Source organism: Pinus tabuliformis, chromosome 5_2, assembly GCF_031772625.1.
Source record: "Pinus tabuliformis cultivar Carrire ecotype Pingquan chromosome 5_2, CPIR1, whole genome shotgun sequence".
Lineage (NCBI taxonomy): Eukaryota > Viridiplantae > Streptophyta > Pinopsida > Pinales > Pinaceae > Pinus > Pinus tabuliformis.
This window is the reverse complement of record NC_142306.1, coordinates 809,257,602-809,282,727: the sequence shown is the minus strand read 5'-3', so window position 1 is coordinate 809,282,727 and position 25,126 is coordinate 809,257,602.

The window sequence follows — 25,126 nt, the reverse complement described above, 5'->3', positions numbered from 1 at the left end:
TTTAGTTGATTCTCAATCTAAATCATGTGCTTGTGATGGGAATCTTATTGCTATTGGGAGATTCTCCTCTCGTGGTAATCGATTTGGTGGAAAGAATAAAATGGTTGACACATCTCCTCGAATTCCTACTTCTTCCTCTTTCCAAGATCAAAAGAAAGAGGAAATTTCGAATCATATTAAGTCATTAACCAATAGAATCCAATGCCTTGAGGTTGGGAATAGGGAAATTCCTCTGCCTCTTGTGAACCCTCTTATACAACCAAAATTTCATCCTAATCTACCAAATAGAAATCATGATTTCCCACCAAGAAATTAAGTCCCTTACCATCGTCCTCATCCTCCACAAATGTTGCAAAAGGGACAAAGGCCAGACGAACCCCCTATTCATCTTCCTCTCAAAAATAATGCTAACCTCATTGATGAATACGACAATGATGTGGCTATTAAGTTGATGAACCCTAAGGAGGAGGAATATCCTAATGTAAATTCCACTAATACATCTGATGTGCATGTTCAAGATAGCCTCGATTATATAAAGCAGAATTTTTGGGATCCTGAACTTCAACATTTTGCTGAAGATTTAAAAGCTCAATTTCAACACAAATATAACCTCAGACACAGGAAGGACCATTCTCCTCAAAGAGAAACATCGCCTTAGCCCCTTCCATGTAAGGATAAACCATTCATACCCCATGAGCCTAATCCCCCTGATGTCGATCCACCTTTACCACGAAAATTTAGCTTACAAAATGAGTTGAACAAACTCAAAATTAGCATGCCTTTAACTGAATTTGTTAAGCTTCCTAACTATAAACAATAAATTGATTATCTTTTCAAAAAATCCTACCAACCATCCTAGTAAATGGGGCTAACAAATGTTATTAACATCCAAGATGATGCCCCCAAAATTATTGTTAGCCTCGTAAACCAAAAAGATGGTAATTTAGTTCCCCCTTTCTACATTAGCTTAAATATTCACGCCTGGAATCTGCAAAATTGTATTCTAAATTTAGGCGCCTCTCACAATCTCATGCCAAAAGATATTATGGATAAACTCAGGCTAACCATAACTCAAGAATATCAGGATCTATAGTCTTTCGATTCTAAAAGAGTTAAATGTCTAGGTGTGATTAAAGATTTGGTTGTAACTCTAGCCCAGGTTCATGTTAAAATTATTGTCATGGACATGGTGGTAGCTGATGTCCCTCTTAACTATGGAATGCTCCTATCAATGAGTTTGGGTTCTAAGCTCGGGGATTCATTGCAACTCGATCTTTCATATGCCACTATATTCATATTTGGAGGAGGGACACACCGATTATATAAATAATCGAGATTTACTTATACCATCATTTCATAAAAACACCTGAAGAACTCGCTAATTTATACATTTGATGATACTATGGGAAATTTCGTCTTTGCTATTTTAGATGAAGAAAAGGCTTTTATTTGTGAGAAAGATTCTTCTATCTTTCCACCTGAATATTATAATGTCATTTTGAAAATGCATTTTGATGGATCTTCCTCTAGGGCAGGGTCTATTACAGACGTTGTTTTGATACCCCCATCTCAACATAGTATTACTTACTCTTTTAAATTAAACTTTGAAACTACTAATAATATAGCAAAACATGGAACTTTATTACTTGGATTAGAGACCACATGCAAACTCAACATTGAAAATCTATCAACTTTTGGTGACTCTGAGTTAGTAATTAAACAAGTAACAAATAAATGTCAAAATAAATATCCTCGATTGTGTGCTTCTAGGATTCAAGTCTGGGATTTGATCAGGGAAAATTTTAGTGGCTAATATCCATAGGTGGGCTAATTTTCCATGATTTTTAAAAGATTCTCTAATTTCCATTCTTTCTAAAAATTATTTGCCCAATTTTTATAGCATAAAATCCTTTCACTTTAAAAATCGCCAAAATTTTATATAGAGACTGTATAAAATTATTAAAAATTTGAATATTTTTACAAAAATATTGTCAAACATTTTATAGATTGAATTTGATGGATTATGAGATTCGCCAAGGTTTCTAAACTTCAAGATAAATCCATCCTTAAAATTTTCCCTATATTTTATTGACAACTTATTTTCCTCTATCAACTTTATTATTGTTCCTAGGGAAATAAATCAACTAGTTGATGCCCTTGTTGTTACTGTCGCTACTTTTATCCCTCCCATTAGCCTTAAATTAAGATTTGAGATTGAAGTACTTTATATACCCTATTTACCTCATAATATAAAGAATTGGCACGTATTTGAAGACTATCATGAAACTAAAGAAATTATTGAACTAATCAATGAATTTTAGATCATTACATAAACGAGGACGAAGAAGTCAATCAAGAAAGTGTTAATGCCGCACAACTAAAAACAAAAATTGGTAAACATGATGTCATTCAATTAAAAAAATATTATATCCCTAGAGGACTTATTCCTTTAGAGAATATTTTTGGATCGACATGATGTTGTTTCCAACTCAGTATTAAACCCTCATAATACAGAAGTAGAGCCAATGAATATTGATCATGTCGGTGAAAGAAAGTTAGTTAACTTATCCTGAATGTTACCCTCTGATGTAAAAGATAAATATGTCATGTTTTTGTCCAAATACATCAATGTTTTTGCCTAGTCTTATGATGACCTCAAAGCATACAACTAGAGTATTATAGAAAATCATATCCCTTTAAAAGAAGGAGTCAAGCCTTTCATACAAAATATTAGACACATCAACCCTATCCTCCTCCCCCCCATTGAGAAAGAAATTAAAAATATCTTAGATGATAAGATAATTGTTCCATTTCATTATTCCACCTAGGTAGCCAATTTGGTCCTCATTAGTAAAAAGAATGGCGAAATTAGGCTATGCATATATTTCGAAAACCTTAATTGAGCCTCACTTAAGGACAATTATCCTCTCCCAAATATGGATTCCATCCTTCAGTGAGTGGTAGGAGAAACTCGCATTTCCATGATAGACATATTTTCTGGATATAAACAGATAGTTTTCCACAAGGATCATCTATGTAAGAATGCTTTTACTACCCCCTAGGGAATGTTCACATATCAAAAGATGTTGTTTGGGTTAATGAATTCTGGGACCACCTTCCAGAGGGTGATGGATATCGCCTTCACTGATGAGAAATATCATTTTATAGCCATCTACCTAGATGATATGACTTCTTTCTCTCAAAGAAACAATCAACATCTAAAGCACCTAGAAGTGATTTTCTAGAAATCTCGAAGGTATGGTCTATCTTTAAATCCCAAAAAAAATCTTCACTATGACTAAGCGTAAGTTGTTGGGGCATATTGTGTGATAGAATCAAGTCAGGATTGATCTCAAAAGGGTTCAGGTGATCCAAATCATCTCTCTTCCTCATACTAAGAAGGAAGTTCACGCCTTCCTAGGAAACATTAATTTCTTGTGAAGACTTATCCCCAATTTTGTAGAGATAGTTAAAAATATTACTGGAATGCTTAAAAAGGGGAATCACATAGGATGGGATGAAGAGTCAAAATGTTCTTTTGAAAGAATTAAAGTTGATATTATGGAGGCTCCTATCCTCATTAGCCAAAACTATCAAAAAACACTTTTTTAGTTTCCCGTTTTCCTCTTAACATACCATTTTTTTTGTTCTTTTACAAAATAATCAACAGGGGTATGAACAACTTGTGGAATTTTTCAGAAAGGCTCTTCAACATGCAAAACTTCAATACAACACAATAGATAAACAAGCCTACTCTTTGGTAAAAGCCCTCAAGTATTTTAAAGAATATATATTTCTAGCTAAGTCCATCGTTTATCTTCCACGCGCTATGATAAGAGACATTATTTTGCAACAGGATACTGAAGGGAGAAGAGGGAAGTGTATAGCTAAATTCGAGGAATATGATCTAGATTCGAAACCTATTAAGATTGTGAAGGTCCAAGCACTAGCTAAGTTATTAACCAAAGCCAACTTCGATGCATTAGGCATCAATCAATATTCTCTCGGAGCTCTAACAGAAGAAAATAAAGAACAACAGGATAAGCAATCGCGATTGCTACTACCTATTCAACCTTTACCAATTTTCATCCATATTTTTCTTCATCTGAGTGGTATAGAGATATTATAAGCTATGTTTAGACCATGCACTTGCAAATTTTCTTGAGTAAATTTGCACGACTTTATCTAAAATTGAAAGTTGTAAATTGCTGTATTATAAACTGTAAGTTGTATTGGAAAGGCCCAAAAGGAACACTCTTAAATTTTTTATTACCCTCCCAAGTATATTATTTGGTCACACGTCATCATAGTGGAGTCTATGGTCGCCATTTTGCATGGCGAGCTACTCCCCATAACATTCTTAGAAGTGGTGTCTATTGTCCCACTCTCTTTTGTGACGTAAATAAGAAGGTAATATCCTATCACTAGTGTTAAACCTTTATAAGCAAGAAAATTCTTGTGGCCTTACCTTTGAAGCCCATCATAACCAAAACTGCTTCTTAACAATGGGATTTAGATTTCATTGGAGAAATCCACCCTCCTTCCAGTGGTCAACATGGTTGGATAATCACTTCCACTAATTATTTCACTAAATGGGGTGAATCCACCCCATTAAGGAAGATTAAAGACAGAGCAGTGATGTATTTCCTAACAAAAAGCATATTTTCATGTTTCAAGTGTCTTAAAAATATCATAGTCGAAAATGCTAAACAGTTTTGTTCAATGACCTTTCAGAAGTTTTGTGACAATTACGAACTAAAATTAGGTCAATAGACAACCTATTGCCCTCAGGGAAACAAGCTTGTCAAGTCCACTAATGAAAACATTATTAGAATTTTAAAGAAATCTTTACACTCTAAAAATCATATTTGGCATGTAGCGTTGGAATATGTCATGTGGGTAGATAGAATCAACACTAAAAAATCTATTGGCATACCCTTTCAATTAGTCTATGGCTTAGATGTTGTCTTCCCGCTCTATTTAGGCATGAAGGTTATGAAAAATTTGCAAGAAGCCAATGAAGAGCCTAATGACCTTCAAAGATGAATTAATCAAATGATTCAACTACAATAGGAAAGAGAGTTGGTATATGAAATAATTAACCAACATCAAGCAAAAATTAAGAAAATATTTGATAAACGTGCCAAATACAGGATTTTTCTTCCTAGTGATTGGGTCCTCAAGTGGGATAAAAGGAATGAGGAGCCCGTTAAGCATGAAAATTTTGATAATCTATGGCTAGGCCCATTCGTAATCAATAGGGTCGAAGGGGAAAATTCATTTTCCATTAGAAATTTCGAGGGAGAAGAAGTTTCTCATGTCGCAAATGGCCAATTTATGAAACATTATCTTACCTAATGAGTGTTTTTCATTTCAAATATATATATATAGAAAAAAGATAGATAGATAGATATATACAAAATTAGAAAATTTATATAAAACAAAAATAAAAATAAAATTGAATTTTTTTACACAACTATATATCTGTACATATATAAAAAGGGAAAAATGGGAAAAATAAAACAAAAGTGATAAATAATTAATACTCATTGCATTCATATAATGAGAATACAAAATAAGCAATATCTCTACAATAAATTTGCATAGTTTAAATCATGTATAATTCTTAAGCACTATTACTTTCAGTATTGTGACTTATCAGTCAAGACTGAAGCTAACTTCATATTAACATTATCAATCCTTGGAGATTAACTATACAATTACATATATTTAAAAAATTCCTACGAGATCTCTTGTGTTTCTGTAATTATGTTTAAGTATGGAGCTTCAAAACGAATTGTCTTCCTCCTACATCGACAGTTCCACCAACAATCTATCACTCACAATCTACAACCTCTCTCTCTTAGGATGGGGTATGCTAACAACCTCCGTCAGGGCTATCGATGCTCACTGGCAGTGGAGAAAGGTTAGTGGTACTAATTTTTCAATGTGTAGTCTACCCATTCCTTTATGTTGTGGCTTGTGTAGGGTATGCTAGTGACTCCGTCGAGGCTATGAACGCTCACTGGAAGCGGAGGCACAGTAGTGGCATTGGGATTAACCAGTGTGATTTATTCCCACCGTGTTATAGAAAAGTGAATATTTAAATAAAAAACAAATTTGAAGCTCACAAGAAAGCCCAACTACATGTCACGCGGAAAGAGTCGTTAGTGCGGACACAACCGACCTTCCTAGAAAGCCTAAGACTCTCTAATGGCAAACAAGACAAATAAGAGCAATCCTTCCCTAAATATGCTTTTACAGTATGAGAAATCAAGTGTTTAGATCCTACCTGTAATCCAACGCTGTTGTAGTAGTCCAGCTTCGTTGATCCGGATGAGCTCCTCCTTCCCTTCGAAACCTGCATTCACCAACAATCAAACGATTAAATAGCACCTGAATATCACATAAAATAAAACATATTTAACATATATACCAAGGAGTATATGAAACAACTCATTAATAACAAATGGTTGAGAAGAATGGAGTAATTTGTATTAAAAGGTAACAAAGGAACCATTACAACCTGAGCCTTGGTGTTGTGCAAGCTCCTCCCAGGGTCCACAAGAGTTCTCCCTTACTCTGATCAGCTCACCCACCTCCCAATGGAAACAAGTAAAGGTGGTAATCTCTCCTCACAAGCTTCTACAAGGAAGTCCTAATTCCAGCAGCATCTACCCTTAGGAATGTTCAGCTTTCAGCCTCCCCTCCCTTTGGCCCAATGCCTGTATTTATAGTGCTCTAGAGGAAGTTATTCAGGTCCACCATCAATGGGATAAGTCCCTCTTTGGATGGGATAGCTCCCCTATTGATGGGATAAGTTCCTCTTTGGTAGGGGTACATGAACCATCTGGAGGCACTTCATACATGTCAAACATACTTCTAGAAGACTCTAGAAATGACCACAAGTAACGTTTTTGGAGTGAAACTTGCGCCTTTTGACCTTTACAGGAGTACGCACCCATCCCTTTACATATAGAGCGTACAAGTACGCAGGTATTGTGAACTTGGGTTGCGTACCTGCAGGTGAGGCTAAGAGAGACTGCGTACCAGAGATAATTGACTTTTAAATGACTTTTCTCTCTTTCTTGAAGTTTGACATGGAGAGCAGAGGCATGAGACTTGCCAAGGAGGATAGTATGACAGTGGATGGAGCCATACTAACTGCAAATAGTCATGGTGACATTTTTTAGTGTAACAAATTTCCCCCTAAAGTGCGAAGCCTGTAGTAGATTAGGGTTTTTATGATCTAGGAAGGGTGAAGTACTTTATCATTTCAAGGAGTATCTTGTGGAGGACCCAGTCAGAACCTGCAAATATTCAACACAAAATACATATATAAGATGATATCATCGCTGAGGTAGGCATTCCCATACTCAGATTGAAAACTTTAACTAACAATCTAACTACTGCTCTGATACAAGAATGATTTTGCAGTACATCACAATCATAGACTTTTGTAGACACAGTATGGACGCAGCCATCTGTTTATGATTAGTCTACTGTATAATGAATACAAAACTCCTTGCAGCCTGGATGGTGGAAACTAGATCCATGGTCTTCATTTCTACTTCCCGAATTGGTACGATTCTATCCATGCGAATAAATGAGTTGATGTCGAGCATGGTAGAAACCACTTGATTACCAGTCAATAATGTAAACCGTTAACAAGTGTGAGAGAGACCACCAGTGATGTCAATGGTTCTCAAAGTACCCAGTACAATCCATGAAATGTGAATGAATGAGTTGATGTCGAACACGTCACGGAATCCTTCGAACGAAAGTCAATGATGTAAACTATCGTCAAATGCGAGAAACCTGCCATTGATTCATGCAGACTTCAAGGTATTGACGATTTCTAAGTCATCTTTCTAGATAATGTGCTGATGTCGATAGAAAGCGACCCGTTGCAGGCAAGCCCACAACACGAAATCATTGTTCAAGTTGAAGAAATGTTGTTGTAAGGACTGACTCAGGGATGGTCAAATGGATGACAAGTATTTTGCATATGAATGGTTTATTTGCAGAGACCTATTCAACACATAACGACACGACAAATGGTTTGGTGACGATTGACCCAAAGTTAATACCCGGAAATGGTTGAAGACTTTCAAAGTGGTTTGATCAACTTTTAAGGCAAAGGATTTCCCAACCCAGGTGAATGGAAAGTGTCGTGTTCAAGAGCGGTGATAAGGTTCTTCTGTAACAAAGGATAACAAATCGGTTCATTCTTCTCTCTTTTCCCCCACCATTTCTGGCAAGTACCTCTTTATTTTTTACAAGCTTGAGGAGGATAACATATGCTTGATTATAAGCTCATCCTTCGGATGAGTCCAACTTAGTTTAGATTCGGACCCTAAGAAGGAGTGGTTCGTTCCTGTTTGTAATCGAACAGGTCCTTTATTGTGAAATTTTAATGAGTCCAGTATAGGAGAAACTCGGCGTTTTTCATTTTTAGAGAGTCTGAAAAAACTAAAGAAGACTCCACGGTGAACTTTTTCGTAAATTTGTGTCTCCCAAGCCCGAAAAAGTATAAAATAATACCTGAGAGAACCGCTTGATCTTGCGACCAAGGAGTACTTTCATGTTTAGTGTCGTCGACCTGAAAAGTAAAAAGCCATCAAGGACACGTCGTTTTATTTCGGTATCGAGTTTGAAACGACAAAAACCCAACAATCTTTTCTTGTTTTTTACGGTCAGAAAAGAGCTATAAGGGGACCGTCTTTTAATTCCGTTTTAACGAGTGTAAAAGAAACGCTCGGCAATCTTTTCATGTTTTAGGAGTCAGAAAAGAGCTTAAAAGATGACTCTGATGTTTTGGTTCGTGAAAAATGATGATTTTGTTCTAAAGTCCTTTTGTCCTGCACAAAAACGAAACATTACTCATACCTGTTTAAGATGGGTAAAAATACATTGAAAAATGTCCTTTCATGGTGAAAAATAAACAAACTTAGCATTCATTCATCCAAAAAACCTATAAAAAGACTTTTTACCATGTCATTTTTACCATTTTACTGTTGAGGTTGAGAAAAGGGCTTTTGACAAGAAACCTCCTGTGGATATTGCGGAGAATCCGACCGCCAGAACCGAACGCCGTCTCATCAGGTATTCTACAACATCCTTCTCTTGCTTTCCATTCGTTTAAAATTCATTTTTAGGTTTTTATTTGATTTTTTGGAGGTCTTGGGGTTTCAAGATGCGCCCTTCGGGGTACGCAGGTCATGCACTGCTGACCTGCGTACCCCGATATTTTCTCAATGGGGAAAATACTGGGCGTACGCACCCGGCCTTAAGGGAAGCTGTGTCCAGACGCTCTGTTCCTAAAAGCCGGGGTGCGTACCCCACAAAACGCAATTTGAAACCCTCATTTCTCCAAAATGGACCAAAATTTTAAAATTTTATGGACTCTAACAGATGTTTTATGATGTGCAGGGTGCACACCATGCTTGATTGGCGTGAAAGAGAACACGAGGATGTTGATTTGGCCGCAATAGGTCATCAACCTTCTATTGATGCGTTAAAGGAATGCGGTCTTTACAAGTACTGGGCCATACCTGGCATGAGGGCCTAGGTGCGATTCCTTGAGTGGCTGGTTGAAAGGTGGAACATTCAGGATTAGTGTTTCTACATTGGAGAGCACCAGCTCGAGATAGAGCCCTCTGACATATATTTTCTCACTGGCTTGCCTAACAGGGGCGAGCAACTCTCTCTATTCGGGACTAGGCCGGGTGGCCAATCCCTTATTAGTCTCCGGCTAGAGTGGTGCAACAATCAAAACCAGGAGAAGGGGATAGAAATCAAATACATATCCCGACCTGAACTTATGGTGATAGCCTTTACTGTTACCAGACTTTGCGGCGCGGCCGCTTTGCACCATGCCACCGGGTCCCAAATGCGGATGGCTATAGATTGCTTCCAAGGCACCATTTTCAACTGGTGCGATGCTGTGTTGGCCAATATGAAGGGCCAACTAACCAGGGCAAAGAGAGGACAACTGAGGACCTTTGGATATGGGCCTTTAGTTGTGAGCTTTTCCCTAGAGAGAGTTCCAATGCTGATCCCCTAGCATCTTACAGTTCCAGTTGGGCCTCGTCGGGAGCCTAAGTTGACGAGATGGGTTGCGGTAATGGCCCGGCATCCTGACGAGGGAGCAGCAGTTGTTCGATTTCCTGACGGTTACTTTCACTAGTTGGAGAACCAGGTCTTTGCGATTCAGGATTTTCCTTATGCCGGAATGGATTTTCGCAATGATCCGGACATGGTTCTTCCACAGGGAGAACAATGGGACGACAGAGGTATTTCATTTTTCACAAGTTTTTAAATTATATATGTATTTTTTTTGTTTTTATATATCGCCTCAAAACTAACAGCACAAATTTTCAAAATGCAGATGTAGGTCCACAACGTCCGACCAACCTCCGAGCTTTTGAGAGGAGAGTACCAGTTGTACCAGCACCAGCCCCACAGGATGCGGCCGCAGAGACCTTAGCCGAGCTGGAACAGGATCTAGAGTGCCTGACGGTGGATATACCAGAGACCACTATAGATGACATTCCTATCCGACTTCAACGCTACGTGGTCGTAGTCCCGGGACCTTTCAGGAGGTTTCTGTGTAGGGTAGCGCGGGTAGTGGTCTCGTATAGAGAGCACCACCAGTGATTGGCTAGTCACTTTTGTAGACACATATGACATTTTTGGTTTTTTGTACTTATAATTTTTGCCAATCATAAGGTGTTTTTCAACCTATGATCGAAGACGATGTATATTTTTGACACACTCCTATCTATATATCATTATTACCAGCTTATTTTGTTAAACATGTGTGATGAAATGTTTATGAATTTACATTTATGATTGTTACAAATGTCTATTTAACATTCGAGACGCCATTGCATCTGCTAATGTATTTAAAGACCTTGGAATATGCTGATATTCAATGTAATCAAATTCACGTTCCAAGAGACGCACCCTCAAAAACAATCTTAATAACACTGGATTTCTAATGGCATAAACTCTATTAAGTTGTAATACAACGAGTTCAGAATCTAACCTCACTATCAAACTCTGAATCCAAAATGAAATAGATTCAGATAATAACTCAATCACTGCACTGTATTCTGCAATGTTGTTTGTTGTTTGACCGAGGCTCACCCCATGCATAGAAACTAACTCGTCAGAGGGCGAATAGATGACCCAAGCTGCGGAAGAGATATTCCGTGTACTACAACAAGCACCATCAGCAAATCCAATGTACGTTTGGAGAGGCGTCGACATCTGCAATATCAAGAGTAAAACCAAGATAAGCCAGAATAACGACAAAAACACACTCTTTAAACTAAGCACACAGCCTAAACTAAGCAAACACTCCAACTAGAAAGAAAATTAACCTAACTAGAACTAACTAAATCTCCATACCCACCATTTAAGTATAATACCTCTTTAGGTAAAGTCCATTTCTGGGCTTACCCAAAGAGTCCCCATCAAAATCTACCAGCTCATAGGCCCCTTTTGCCAGCTTTCGCTTGACAATGTAGGGCCCATGCCACATGGGAACGAATTTTCCAGCACCTAATTTATCGTTAGCTTGATCATATAATAGCACTAGGTCTCCTTCCGAAAAATTACGAGGGGTCACGTTACGGTCATACTGAGCTTTCATCCTTTTTGCGTGAGTCTCGATTGCCAAAGCAGCGTCACGTCGAGTCTCATCTAATTTAGCTAAGTATAACAGACGCTTCTCCTCTTCGGAAGTGGTTGGGAGTAATTCGATAGCCATTTGAAGTGATGGGATTTCGCATTCAATGGGTAACACTGCTTCCAAACCATAAACTAGCTGGAAAGGAGTGAACCCTGTTGATGTTTTTACTGAGGTTCGATACGCCCAAAGCGCTGAGAATAACATGTTGTGCCAATTCGACCGATGAATACCAATGATTCGTCGGATCATGATAACTAGAACTTTGTTGATGGATTCAACCAAACCGTTTGCTTGAGGATAATAAGGAGTAGAACTATCATGGCGTAAACCAAGCTGGCTTGTAAGTTCTGTCATCATAATGTTTCGAAAATGGCGCCCATGGTCAGTGATTATCGCTTGTGGGACACCAAACCTAGCAATAATATGATTGAATACGAAAATCGCTGCTGTTTTGCCGCTTGCCTCGAATGTAGGCATCGCCTCGGCCCATTTAGTAAAATAATCAACCGCAAGGATGATATACGCATGCCCCCCGGCCGAGTGAGGGTTACAAGTAATAAAATCGATACCCCATTTAGCAAAAGGACCAACGACAATTATAGGGTGGAGAGGAGCAGGTGGTGCGCGCATCTTGCGATCAAACACTTGGCAGTTGTGGCATTTTTGGACCGCAATGATACAATCTTTAAACATGGACGGCCAGAAATAGCCAGCACGCAACACCTTCTGAGCTGTGGCATACCCAGACATATGACCGCCACATGCTCCAGAATGACAGTCATTCAAAACCCTTTCTGCCTCTTCATGAGTTAAGCAACGACGAAAAACCAAGTCCACCCCACGACGATAAAGAGTATCTCCAATAATTTTGTATTGTTGGGACTGGAATCGAATTTTCCGGCGTTCCGACTTTGAAGCTTCGGGCCGAAAGGATTGGGTTTGGAGATAGACGATTATATCCCCATACCACGGATCTAAAGTGCTGATAAGAAACAGAGATTCGTCCGCAATGGGTTTCTCTGCCATATTCTCCGTGTCAGTACACGGGAAGTCACAAATCAATTCCGCAAAAACTAAGGATTTCTTAGACTTGGACTTCTCGAACTCCAAATCGAACTCCTGCAGGATAATGATCCATTTGGAGTACTTGCCCCCTAGCAGTTGTTTTGTCAGAATATAGATCATAGGGTTGCAATCCGAAATCACTGTAGTTTTACGGAGAAGAATGTAGTGACGAAAACGTTGGACAGCTTGAACGGCTGCCAGTGCCAACTTTTCCACATGCGAGTATTTTAGCTCGGTCGGATTTAACGTCCGACTAAGGTAATATATCACATGTTCCGTTCCGAATTCGTCTTCCTGAACTAAGACCATCCCAATGGTGGAGTGGGAGGCGGCGAGATACAAAAAGTAATCCTGGTTGTAGTTGGGAGGATGCAGCAACGGTGCATGGGTCAACGCGTGCTTAAGTGCATCAAAAGATTTCTGAGCTATCTCATCCCAAGAAAATTGAGCGTTTTGTTTCAACAACCGGGTGAAACCCTTTGTAACCTCGGCGTAGTTAGGAATGAATCGACGTAAAAAGTTTGCTTTCCCCTGCAAACTTTGGAGTTGGCGCAAACTCGAAGGAGGAGGCAATTTGATGATGGCTTTGACCTTCGAGGGATCGACGCGGATACCGGCTTTTGAAACAACAAATCCTAGCAATCGTCCCACTTCTACGCAGAAGACACATTTGTGTGGGTTCAACCGAATTCGATAATGCCGACACCTCATAAAAATAGCGCGTAAGTGGACAAGGTGATCAGCTCGATGTAAAGAATGAGCAGGCAAATCATCGAGATACGGTTGCACAATGTGCTTGATGTCGTGAAACACGTAAGACATTGCCCATTGGAAAGTGGCTCCAGCATTCTTAAGTCCAAAAGGTAATTTACAGTAAGCAAGTGTCCCCCAAGGACAAATGAAAGCCGTTTTTGGTTGATCGGCAGGTAGAATATTGATTTGGTTGTAACCGGAAAAACCGTCCATAAAGGAAAATATTTCACTGCCGGCACAATCATCAATTATTTGATCGATATAGGGTGTAGGATAGTTGTCTTTTGGACAAGCAAGATTTATATCCCTATAGTCGATACATATTCTTATTGTTCCTTGTTTCTTGTTAACCGGAACAATATTCGATACCCAATCCGTTAACGGGATCGGATAAATGAAACCTGCTTTCAACAACTTCTCGACTTCTGCTTTAATCGCAGCCGCTTTCCTAGGGTGTATCTAGTGCAGATGTTGCCGAACGGGTTTAGCGTCCGGGTAGGTCTTGATTTCATGAACAACAATGGAGGGATCAATTCCTGGCATTTCCTCATAAGACCAGGCAAACACGTCGCGGAATTCTTGAAATAGGACCTTGTATGTTTGAATTTCGTTATCTGTACACGAGGCACCTATATGAATGTTTTCAATAATTCTGGTTTTGACTGAAATGTCGATGGCAATAGTTTGGGAAACGTTTCCCAAATTCAACTCTGAATCAGGATGTTTCATGGGATTCTGAGCGTCCTTGACATATTCAGCTGTAAAAATTGATGAAAAATCATTTCCAAAGTCATCAGCCTCAGGTAAAAATAAAGATCTATGATGAAGATCTTCCCATGGTAGATCGTCTACACTTAGGATTTCGCGAAGTTGTTCGTCAGATGACACAACTTTGGGAAACATTATCCGTTCTGAGGTTGATGTGAAAAGTGATTCCTCATGGACCACATTCATTTGGTCGAATTGGGTTGAACTGGAGTTGGAAAAAGACTGCACAGCCTCATAAGCAATTTCATATGGACTCAAAGGCATTGTATCACCGAATGAGTCTATCTCAGATTCAGATGGGACAATCCAAGGATCATCATAAAGAATAGTGTCTGAAGTAATCAAATGAATGGATGCGAATGAAGGGTCGGCATTGATGGAAGGAAAGGGAAAAGTTCCCAGTAAACCAGAATCTTTAACCAATCCTACACCAACATCCTTGTAAGGGATAGTCGTTTTACCGACATGCTGGATACTCTCTGAAGAGGCTGGGTCGGATGAAAAGTAAGTCAGCTGGTCTATCGTCACGATCTTACCATTATATGGGAACTTTATAACTCTGAAGACCGATGACACGACTGCTGTCATAGCATAAGACCAACTGCGACCCAAAAGAAGGTTGTAGTCTAGAGGGGCATCAACCACTTCCACATCCAGACTAACGGTTTTTCCTTCAACCCCTATAGGCAAGTCCTGTAGAATGCCAAACGGATGGAACCCACGGCCATCAAAGGCCTTAAGAATTGTCGGGGATTGATTCAGTGAAGGAGAACCAAGCGATCTCCAACACTGAATCGACATAATACACGTAGAAGCTCCTTCATCAATTACAGTCCGATGAATAGGCCTGTTTTTTACTATCACTGGAATCTGGAAAGCCATTTGATGAGGGAGACGCGGTGTACTATTTTCTAGATCAAAGATTATCAGGTTTGGGTCCTAAATATCAACAGCTCCTATAGCCGACAAGAGTAATTTTCGTTGTGCTAGGCATGATTGCAGCACTTCCAAAGCCGACATTGCTGAGGGTGAAACAGCTAAATCCTCAACAATGTTATAATTCTGAGCTGCTCTCGCATGTGGATTGAAAGCAGACTTTCGAAGTATACCCTTGGCGGGCGGTTTAATTATCAAGTCCGGGTTAGGTTTCTCGATCTGTAATGGATCGGAACCGGGAGCTGAGGTTGATGGAGTAGAATGAGAAGATTCTGCTTCTTTACCATCAACAGGATTCTTACTACCATAATCTTGTGATCGAGTCGCAATCCGTACATGAGACATCATCAATATGGGTTCTCCACTGGCACTCGAGGAAGAACCTATCATTTTACTCTCCTGCTTTGGAAATGGATCTTTCAAAACAGCAGGAGTTGGGGAACCTTTAACGATTTTCACAACCTCTGCCCGATGAGGGCAATCTCTTGTGAAATGATCTTCTTCACAAATTAAACAAGGATAGCAAGGTTTGCGCTTTTCGTCGTTAGATTCCGACTTCTCTTTTTTCTCCTTTGGAGCCTTGTCTGCTTTATCCTTCTTCTTACCTTTCTTCTTACCACCGTTTTTTGATTTAGCCGTAGATGACTCTACAGCGTGAATATCGGCAGTAATTTCAGGAGAAGATTCTCCTGTCGGGGAGTCCGGTAAGGTTATTATCGGAGAAGAATTCTTTGAGGATTTCTTCTTACTTTTAGTATTCACCGTACCAATCATGCCATCAGCAGCATGAGACCCCGAAGGAGCAGCAGCAATTTGATTCGACTTAGGAAGATCTGGGATCTTCTCGTGCACCGTACCCGACTGAGTGTAAACTAAGTCAAGGTACTGGGCTTGAGAAATGACTTGCTCCTCAGTAACTACTCCGGCCTTAGCTACATCTTCAGTAATCTTCGGTAATAATGATTTTACAAACCATTCAGCTAAGATTTGGTCCGGGATAAAAACTTTCACTAAACGTCTTTGACGTCTCCATTCATGAATATGATCGGAAATATAAGTGGAGGTCGACTGTTTTAATGAAGTTAATAGCTCCGTGCCATTATCGTATCTGACCGGCAACTGAAAATGAGTTAGGAACGAGGTAGCTAACTGGCTAAAATTGTAAAAAGAGGCCCGTGGTAACTCAATGTACCACTTGGCCGCGAGACCAATGAGCGTACGCTGGAAAAGATGTAAGCGGATCGAATCATCCGAGATAGAATTGGAAGCACACCAGAGGTGGTAAGTCATCACGTGATTGGACGGATCCTCTCCAGACTTACCTTCGAACTTGGGTATATCGCTGGGCAACTTATTTGGCATTGGCGGCCAGAACGGAAGATATTGAATTGGATCGTTCGTTAGGCGCGTCAAGTCTGGTAAATCCAAAGTTGCGATAAACGGTAACTGCTGGTTAGGATCTCTAAAACTCTGGGTCACAAGACCAGTCCCAGGAGGAGGATATCCAGGATAACTATGAACAGGAATCGCATTAGGGATATTATATCCTCCTGGAAAACCAGGATTAACCAGACCGTACTGGGGTTGTTGAGGTTGTTGATAAGTGTACCAAGGATATGGTTGATACTGGTAGAACGGTTGTTGGACAGCAGGACCGAATTGGTACTGTCCCTGGTACTGTTGGTGGGTAAATTGAGGTTGAGTTGTTACAACAGTACTTAAACCAGGCTGCCCTACAGGCATCTGGACCATGGTTTGAATCGTAGATCCGAACAACGGTAAATATGTCTGAGGAGTGGTTGCAGAAACAGTAGAAACCGGAGCTGTCGATACTCCAGAAGTAAGTGCGGTAGATGTTGCGGTAGTTGCAGCAGCCGTTTGAGATGGAGTACTAGGTGCAATTGGCGGCTGAGTAACTACCGAAGTTACAGAAGTTTGAACATTTGACTGGACAGGTTGCGGTTGCTGGGGTGGACCAGAAACTACGGGTTGTCTAGTTTGAGGTACCAACTGTATACTTGGCTGCAACACCTGTTGACCTTGTGATGGATCCCACACTATCATTCTGGGGTATTGACCCGTAACAGGTTGAGGATACTGAGATCCATAACCGGATTGAGGATAGGATTGATAACTGAAAGGCATAGTTCCCATACCTTGCACATATGACTGACCTTCAGGTGGTTGATAACTTTGACTCGAACATTGACCTTGAGGTTGATAACCTTGGGGTAAATACTGATACTGGGGTTGACCTTGACCTTGAGGTTGATACCCTTGAGGTTGATACCCTTGGGGTTGATATCCTTGAGGTAAATATTGATACTAAGTTTGACCCTGGGGTACATATTGAGGCTGGGGTGGACCTTGAGGCATGTATTGTACCACGGGTACATACTGACCTTGAAGCTGCCCCTTAGACACAATTTGTGTACCTTGAGGTTGCCCCCCAGACGTTAATTGAGGCTGCCCCCCAGGCGGTAATTGACCACCTTGAGGTTGAGAAACGGGAACTGAACCTGACATCATGTAAATTTCTCCTACACCCAATGGTTTGTTACCATTGTTTCCAGCTAATAACCCATGATCAATGGGTTGAGGAGATGTCCCTGCAAAGGTACCAGAAAGTGATTGATACCCGGTGGGAACAGAAGGACCGCCGTGCAAAAAAGATTCAGGAGATTGAGTAAACACGGACGACTGACCAGACATATTTACAGGAGTATAAATACCTCCAGGTGGAAAAGGAGTACGAGGTGGAGAAAAACCTACCCCTGATTTGTCTAAATAATTGGTTAACGAAAGGTACCAAGTAGTACTTCTAGGAGGACTGTAAAAGATAGATTCACGCTCCCTGAGATCAATAGTAGGTTGATCTTCAAGGGTAGATACGCCTAATTCTTCCTCTGGAGCAAGTTCTTCAATAGCTATCAAACCAGTAGGAAGATTTTCGGTGATGACTCTTTCTACCCTAGGTGAATCTGGTACACTAGAAGTTGGAGTAACAGGTTCAGATATTTCAGGTTCTTCGCCTATATCACTAGTAGATGAAAAACTACCAGCAAGCTCAGAAACTTCAACTGCTTCAGGATTATAACCTGTCTCTAGACTTTGGTAATCTTGATGGACTACCAACGAAGACTCTCCTTCTTCTGGTGAACCTACTCTACTGCCGCTAGGAGGAGATACAAGGACCTTTAAACCTTCGTAATGACTTGGGACCTCTTGAGGAGACTCACCCCGAAGTCTACAGGATCTTCTCAACAATTCGGCCACATAAACAACCTCAGGAGACTTACCCCGAAGTCTACGGGACTGTCTCGGTAATTCCGCCACAGTTAAAAACTTTTAACTACTGCACACGCAAACAAAGTAAAATCTCAAAACAAACCACCTAAAGTCTCTAAAGAACCAAACAAATTTGAGTCATACACCTAAAGAATCTAGGGCGTCAAACCAAACACAAACAGTAGCCTTCCAGACCGAAAACGCTAGTTGGAGATGAAACCCAACATCGCTGGATTCAGTACAGAAGTGGCGGGTGGAACAGTTACCCCGACAACCTGCTTAATGAATAGACCGGCACAAGTTCCTCCACTTTAACCGTCTCGAGTGAAGTGAACCGCCGGAAAATCCAAGTGAGTCTAGTCGACGTCTGTTCCAGGTACAGTGGGATCTTCCCTCCACCATCACCTCGGTAGAATCCTAAAGATAATGGTCACTAAGGTTACCAACCGCAAAAAATGCACCTGGGGAACAGTCTACACTTCGACAGCATGCAAGGGTAGAGTATCAAGCTCAATCCCCTTGCCGATTCCTTGACAATAATCCAAGGTTTATCGACAAGTGACCCCTGGCTCCTCGACAATGGTTAATCCGAGGTTTACCATTTGTAATACATGCGTGTCTGGCGTCGTTCCCAACGAGGGAGGATTGATCCCCTCACTGGTTCGGACACGAGCTCGTGCTTCTCCTTTAAGAGGAGATTTCCCAGAGTACAAATGAGACAATTGGATTTATTCTATCACAAGATAAGCTACTTGTTTGGTTTTGTTGTCTTGGAGAGTTAATTACTCTCCTACTCCAAGACACTAGCCTGATCTAAATTGGTGTTTCAGAGCCCTAGTAAATAAAAGTTACTACGTTGATTTTACTTTAAGCGTTAATTTTATGGTTTTTCTTAAAGACAAAAGGTAGTGGAGATGAAACTGGTGGTGTTTAGACTCGACTCGCAACCACTACAAAGATGCACCTAAGATGATTTACACTACTTTTCCTTTTCAATGAATCTCCTAACTAAGAGAGTTGGAAAATGCAAATTTTATAGAAAACAACTTTCTTAGTAAAGACAATCAAAGAAACAATTCTCTTTATCTTTTCAAAACACACAACTCATGACCACTAATTACTCTACGGAATTTCCTTTTTCTCCCAAAAGTCTACAAATGCTACCAAAGCAAACTTTTTTCCAAAAGAATTTTTGTATTTTTTCTAAGTTAATAAAGCATGTAAAACTATTTTATCAAATCGAATTTAACAAATCTAAGACAATCAAATCAAATTCATTCAAAAGCAAATCAAAAGCAAATTTACCTAAAAGTAAAAATAATGAGGACAAAAGCCTACAAGGATGATTCCCGAATGTTTTACTTAGTCAAAATGCAACTAAGGATCAGTTCATGCAGAATCATAAACTAACCAAAAAACAAAATCGAAATCTTTTTGTTTTTTTTTCTCAAGAATGGAATTCAAGGCTTTAACAAACAAACTTTTCGAGATTCGCAAAGAGAAGACACAAAGGTAGGTCTCTCACTAGGGTGACTTCTATGACAGGCCCGACTCCTAAGAGGATTGGACAAAACCAGGGAGATCCAAAGTTTGAGAACCTCTAACGCCAAAGTCACTACAGGACCAGGTTAAAATCAAACCCTAAGGCAAAATCTCTATGAATTCAACCAAAAACCCTCAACACTAACGGAACAAGTCCAGGTGAAGATCTCTGACAGTAAACTAATGGATCTGGGCAGTAAAAACAAATTAAAAACAAAATCTAAAGAGCTAAAAAGCAAAAATTGAAATTTTCTCAAATTTGACAGGGGTACGCAGGTGACCTGTTTACACAGGTGCGGGTACGCTCTGTGCACACAGTCGCAGTGCGTACAAGTACGCACTGTGCTGAACTCAAAGCCTGCGTACTACTGGAAAAGCTAAGAAAAATGAAAATCTAATATAACTCTAAGCTAACCCACCCAAACACATAGTCAGACAACCAAAAACCAGAAAAAAGCGATTTTTCTCATACCAAAATATCAAATCAAAAAGAACTCAAACACATTCATGGAGTCCCTAGTATGGTCGCCATTTTGTCATGCAGAAAGAGTCGTTAGTGCGGACACAACCGACCTCCCTAGAAAGCCTAAGACTCTCTAATGACAAACAAGACAAATAAGAGAAATCCTTCCCTAAATATGCTTTTACAATATGAGAAATCAAGTGTTTAGATCCTACCTGTAATCCAACGCTGTTGTAGTAGTCTAGCTTCGTTGATCCGGATGAGCTCCTCCTTCCCTTTGAAACCTGCATTCACCAACAATCAAATGATTAAATAGCACCTGAATATCACACAAAATAAAACATATTTAACATATAGACCAAGGAGTATATGAAACAACTCATTAATAACAAATTGTTGAGAAGAATGGACTAAATATCATTTTTGAGTTACGAACTAAAATAAGATATTATTTATTTTCTCCAATCTGATAAGACTCTCTATTTTTCAACAAGAAACCATTTAAATTCCCCATTATTTAAAAAATAAACATTTTCTGAAGAACAAATCATATTCATACTGTATTGTTTAAAAAGTTGACATGCATAGTAAGTCAAGAACCTGTAATATATAATCCATTAAAACCATTAAAATTTATGTCATAAAGCCCCATTATCTTTACAATTTGTACAAAGTTTGTATCATAGCACAATCCCTTAGAGAGTGAATTAATTTCTCATAAGTAAATCTATCTATCATATACCTCGATTACGTCCTTTCTGAAGTTATCAGAGTCTTTGGGAGGAGTACTCCCAACTTCTTCCCCTACACGTACTTCCTGAATGGTGTTGTAAATCCCAAGAAGAAGTGTCAACTTATCCTCAATTCTAGTTATCCTCTCCTCCATCTCTGCCAATAGGCATAACATCCTATCTAATTTTTCATTGAGTGTTTCATGCCTTCCTCTGCTACTACCTGCAACACCCACCATCGCAAAATTAACCTAGCTTATCGTGAACCGTTTTGGGTAATGACTTGTGTTTAAAGTGATGGTTTCATTATATTCCCCTTAATTATTTCATGCATTTTCTTCATTAATTATTCACTTTTACCCATCGCATCTCCAAAATATCATTCGTGCGATATCTGTACAAAGCTAACGTCAGTGTGAAGTTATCCCTTTATAAACCTCCCTGTCGTCATTTGTTTTAGACTCCATAACCGTACATTAAGGCACAAGGTCTTCATTCTTGGTTCTCTGCAGGGGAGAACCATCCCCAAACGGAGCCAAAGTTATACACTAAAATTCACCCCTTTATGAACTTTTTAAGGAATAATTATGAACTTAATTAACTAAAGCCTTTAAATTTAAGGTGATCAGGGTAGATGGTATCACGTTTGCAAATATAGGTGGTTGATTCACTCCCTTACGAAATTAGCAGTGGAAATTCCCCAGCATATTGATTCATGCTAGAGATTTATATTTATCGTAAAAACCTGATGAGCATAATATTTGGTTAATTTTCCTTTCCCTTGACAATTCAATGTACAATCGCTTTCCTAATCCTCTTCATTAAACCCAAACATGTGGAGAGTTTATAAGCGGACTTTCCACTCGATGCATAAGGTTTGTCAGGACTAAGCTAATTCGATGATTCTCGATTCACGTAGGGTGGCAAAATGCATGATAGATAACATTTTCCATTGACCCAATGTCATCTCAGCGCTCCTATCTCTCAAACATCAATGATTGTCAGGTTCCTACCTACTCAGATTTTAACCACACACCTATACTCGATGGGCGGGACCCATGTTCTAGGTCAACGAGTCCACTAGCACCACTCGATAGCTATTTCATTGAATTAATTATCCATGTATACCCCATTTAACCTTAATACCTCCAACCTTTTTTGATTCATTTGTTTTTCCTTTACTTCTGCATGTCACTCCAGGAGCCCATCAATAACAAAAGCTAACCTCTAAGCAAGCACAACATGCAAAATTCATTTCCATTAAACCAGTAATTTACTTTTCCCTGCTTTTATTTCACCAAACTGGTGATTTATTTGAAAAATATCATAGTTTCTGAGTCATTAGTTAAGGAAGCTCTGGTAAATCAACTAGTCGAGGTTCAAGTCACTAAATTCTATCTTACAGACATTCTCACTCTTAAAAGGAATGTAACCCCTTCATCTAGCATATTAGACAATAATATATTCCTATTGAAGTACAAAGTCTTAGACACCACCCTTCCTCCTATTAATTTCAACACTAACTCCATTTTGTTTCTCGCCGAGCATTATGAGCTTCAACAACAAGCCAGCTGCAAAGTTTTTCTAAAATTAGATAAAGAAACAATTGCCAATATGTTAGGAATTTATTCCCAAGCAATTGATATAACTAATAAGGGGTTAGACAAAGAGTTTATTACTTGGGTAGAATCTGATATTGGAATTTATGAAAACCTTGTTCAAAAGTCGTGATCCAAAGCTAAAGTTGCAATTTCCCATACCGACACAATCATTGAAACCCTTTTTTCAAATGTTGACTTGTCTTTTTTCCATTATCTTCGAGTTAGAAGATGATATAAAAATGGATGAGTCAGTCTTATTAGTAATACAATTCGTCACTCTTCAACCATACCGCCAGAAGATTATTTTTCCTAAATATCTAACATGATCCCTCATAGTCAACCTGTCTATTGTTATCCCATTTAGCTCCTGCTACAACTATACATATTCAATCCATCTAGCCCTCTTCAACTACCCCTCCTATTTTCTATCTACCAAGATCCTTATTAACATTATGGATGTTGACAATAAAGAAAGGGAAGTTTACAGATGGACTGATGTAATTTATCCTCATCATATTCCTGATTCATACTCCCAATATATGGATTTCTTTGCATATACTCTAAAATTAGAATTAACATAAGCAAAGGTAGATAGAATTTCCTAATAGCGAGAAGAACATTAAGGCTTGCTGAAGAGAAAACTATAGGGATTTGCTTTTTATACCCTAACTTTATTGTGATTCATTTATATGGTTTTGAGAAACAACACTTTAAGCTACCAAAGTACATTTCACCCTTATTATTTTCTTATAAAGTTATTAGGAAAAATATTTTTGTGAATGAATTATATTTTGTCTCTAAGAAAAAGGGGTAATTATTTAGTTATCCATATGTTATTTCACCCCTTATTTATAAAAATAATAATGTTATAGATTCCCTGGAAATGGAAATTTTGTCTTTTGGACTTCTACAGGACAATATATGGCATTATGATCCTTTGGGAATCATCTCGGGATTGAAGAAGCAGGCACGCTTGTTAGCCTATATTCATGAGGGCAAGCATGAAATGGAAAATGTGGCAAATTTTCTATTACCTATGGATGATATCGTATGGGAAGTATCACTTGTACCTACAGAAGAAAAAGGAACAACTCATGTTATTCCACGTTGTACAAAAATACAAGATGCAGGAGATCGACATGGAACTAGTAACCCCTATCTCTCTAGCCTATGCAACAAAAAGAAAGTCCAAGATTTTAAACCTTTCCGAAGTCTTGCAACGGGTAAAGGAAAAGGAATATGATATTGACACCAAAATCTTTGAACGAGACATAGAGCAGTTTGATAAGGAAATCCAACAAGCTATTGATGAAATAAGGCTGAGAGATTTAGGGGCATAGGCCCTTAACATTAAAAACATATTTACTGAAGAAAAATAGATAATGGTGACTGGTGTGATGTTGGATTTATTACCGAAACAATCTTAATCAGTAGAGGTTCCAACACTTAGGTACATAATTTCTACAGGTGGACCCTAATTTATTTCTATCACTACCTTTGAAATGGATATTTTGAGCCTTAGTGTTGTCCAACCAGAAATCGGGGAGAATGAACAAGTGTTTAGATCTCAAACTTCTTCTCTAGCTATTAACTTGGGGAAATTCTTGGATATGTATGTTATCAACCTTCACAGACACATAGGAGAAATTGTGGCCCAGAGATTGCTAGAGTCAAGTGCAGGAAATAGAAAAATGCATGAAATGTTTAAAAAGGTTTATGATCAGCTGCATGTGGCATGAGTAGCTCTAAGGACGAGAACAAACTGAATAAAATAACTAGAATATATAGTAATTTGATAGTATAGACAACCTAAATGCATTAGGCTCGTTATGAAGTTGTTGGCGGAGAAAGACAAAGAGATCAAAGCTCTAGAGGATATTCTAAAAATACTTGGTCATGACCCTCATTTTCAGATTCAAGCATTTGAAAGAAGGGAAGAGATTGAAACCCCCCTCTAATATATGGAAATAGCCTTGCATCTCAAGGAAGAAGAACATAAAGAGACTCTTAAAGAGGTGGAGCTCCTGAAGGTAGAATCCCATGAAAATGAGGAGCATCATCTCAAGCTCTTAGAATAATACAAAGATTCAATTGATCAAGCTCTTAACTTTTCTAAGGCATCTGAAACTGAAGATTTGAAGCTGTTACATATTAAGATAACTTAGTTAGAGAAAGAACTGGAGCTAGCCCAGCAAGAGAAGAAAAGAGACGAATGTAGAGGAAATAATTTGGTAAATCCAAAAAATGATGAGATCGAGCAAATTCAAAATACTCTAAAAGA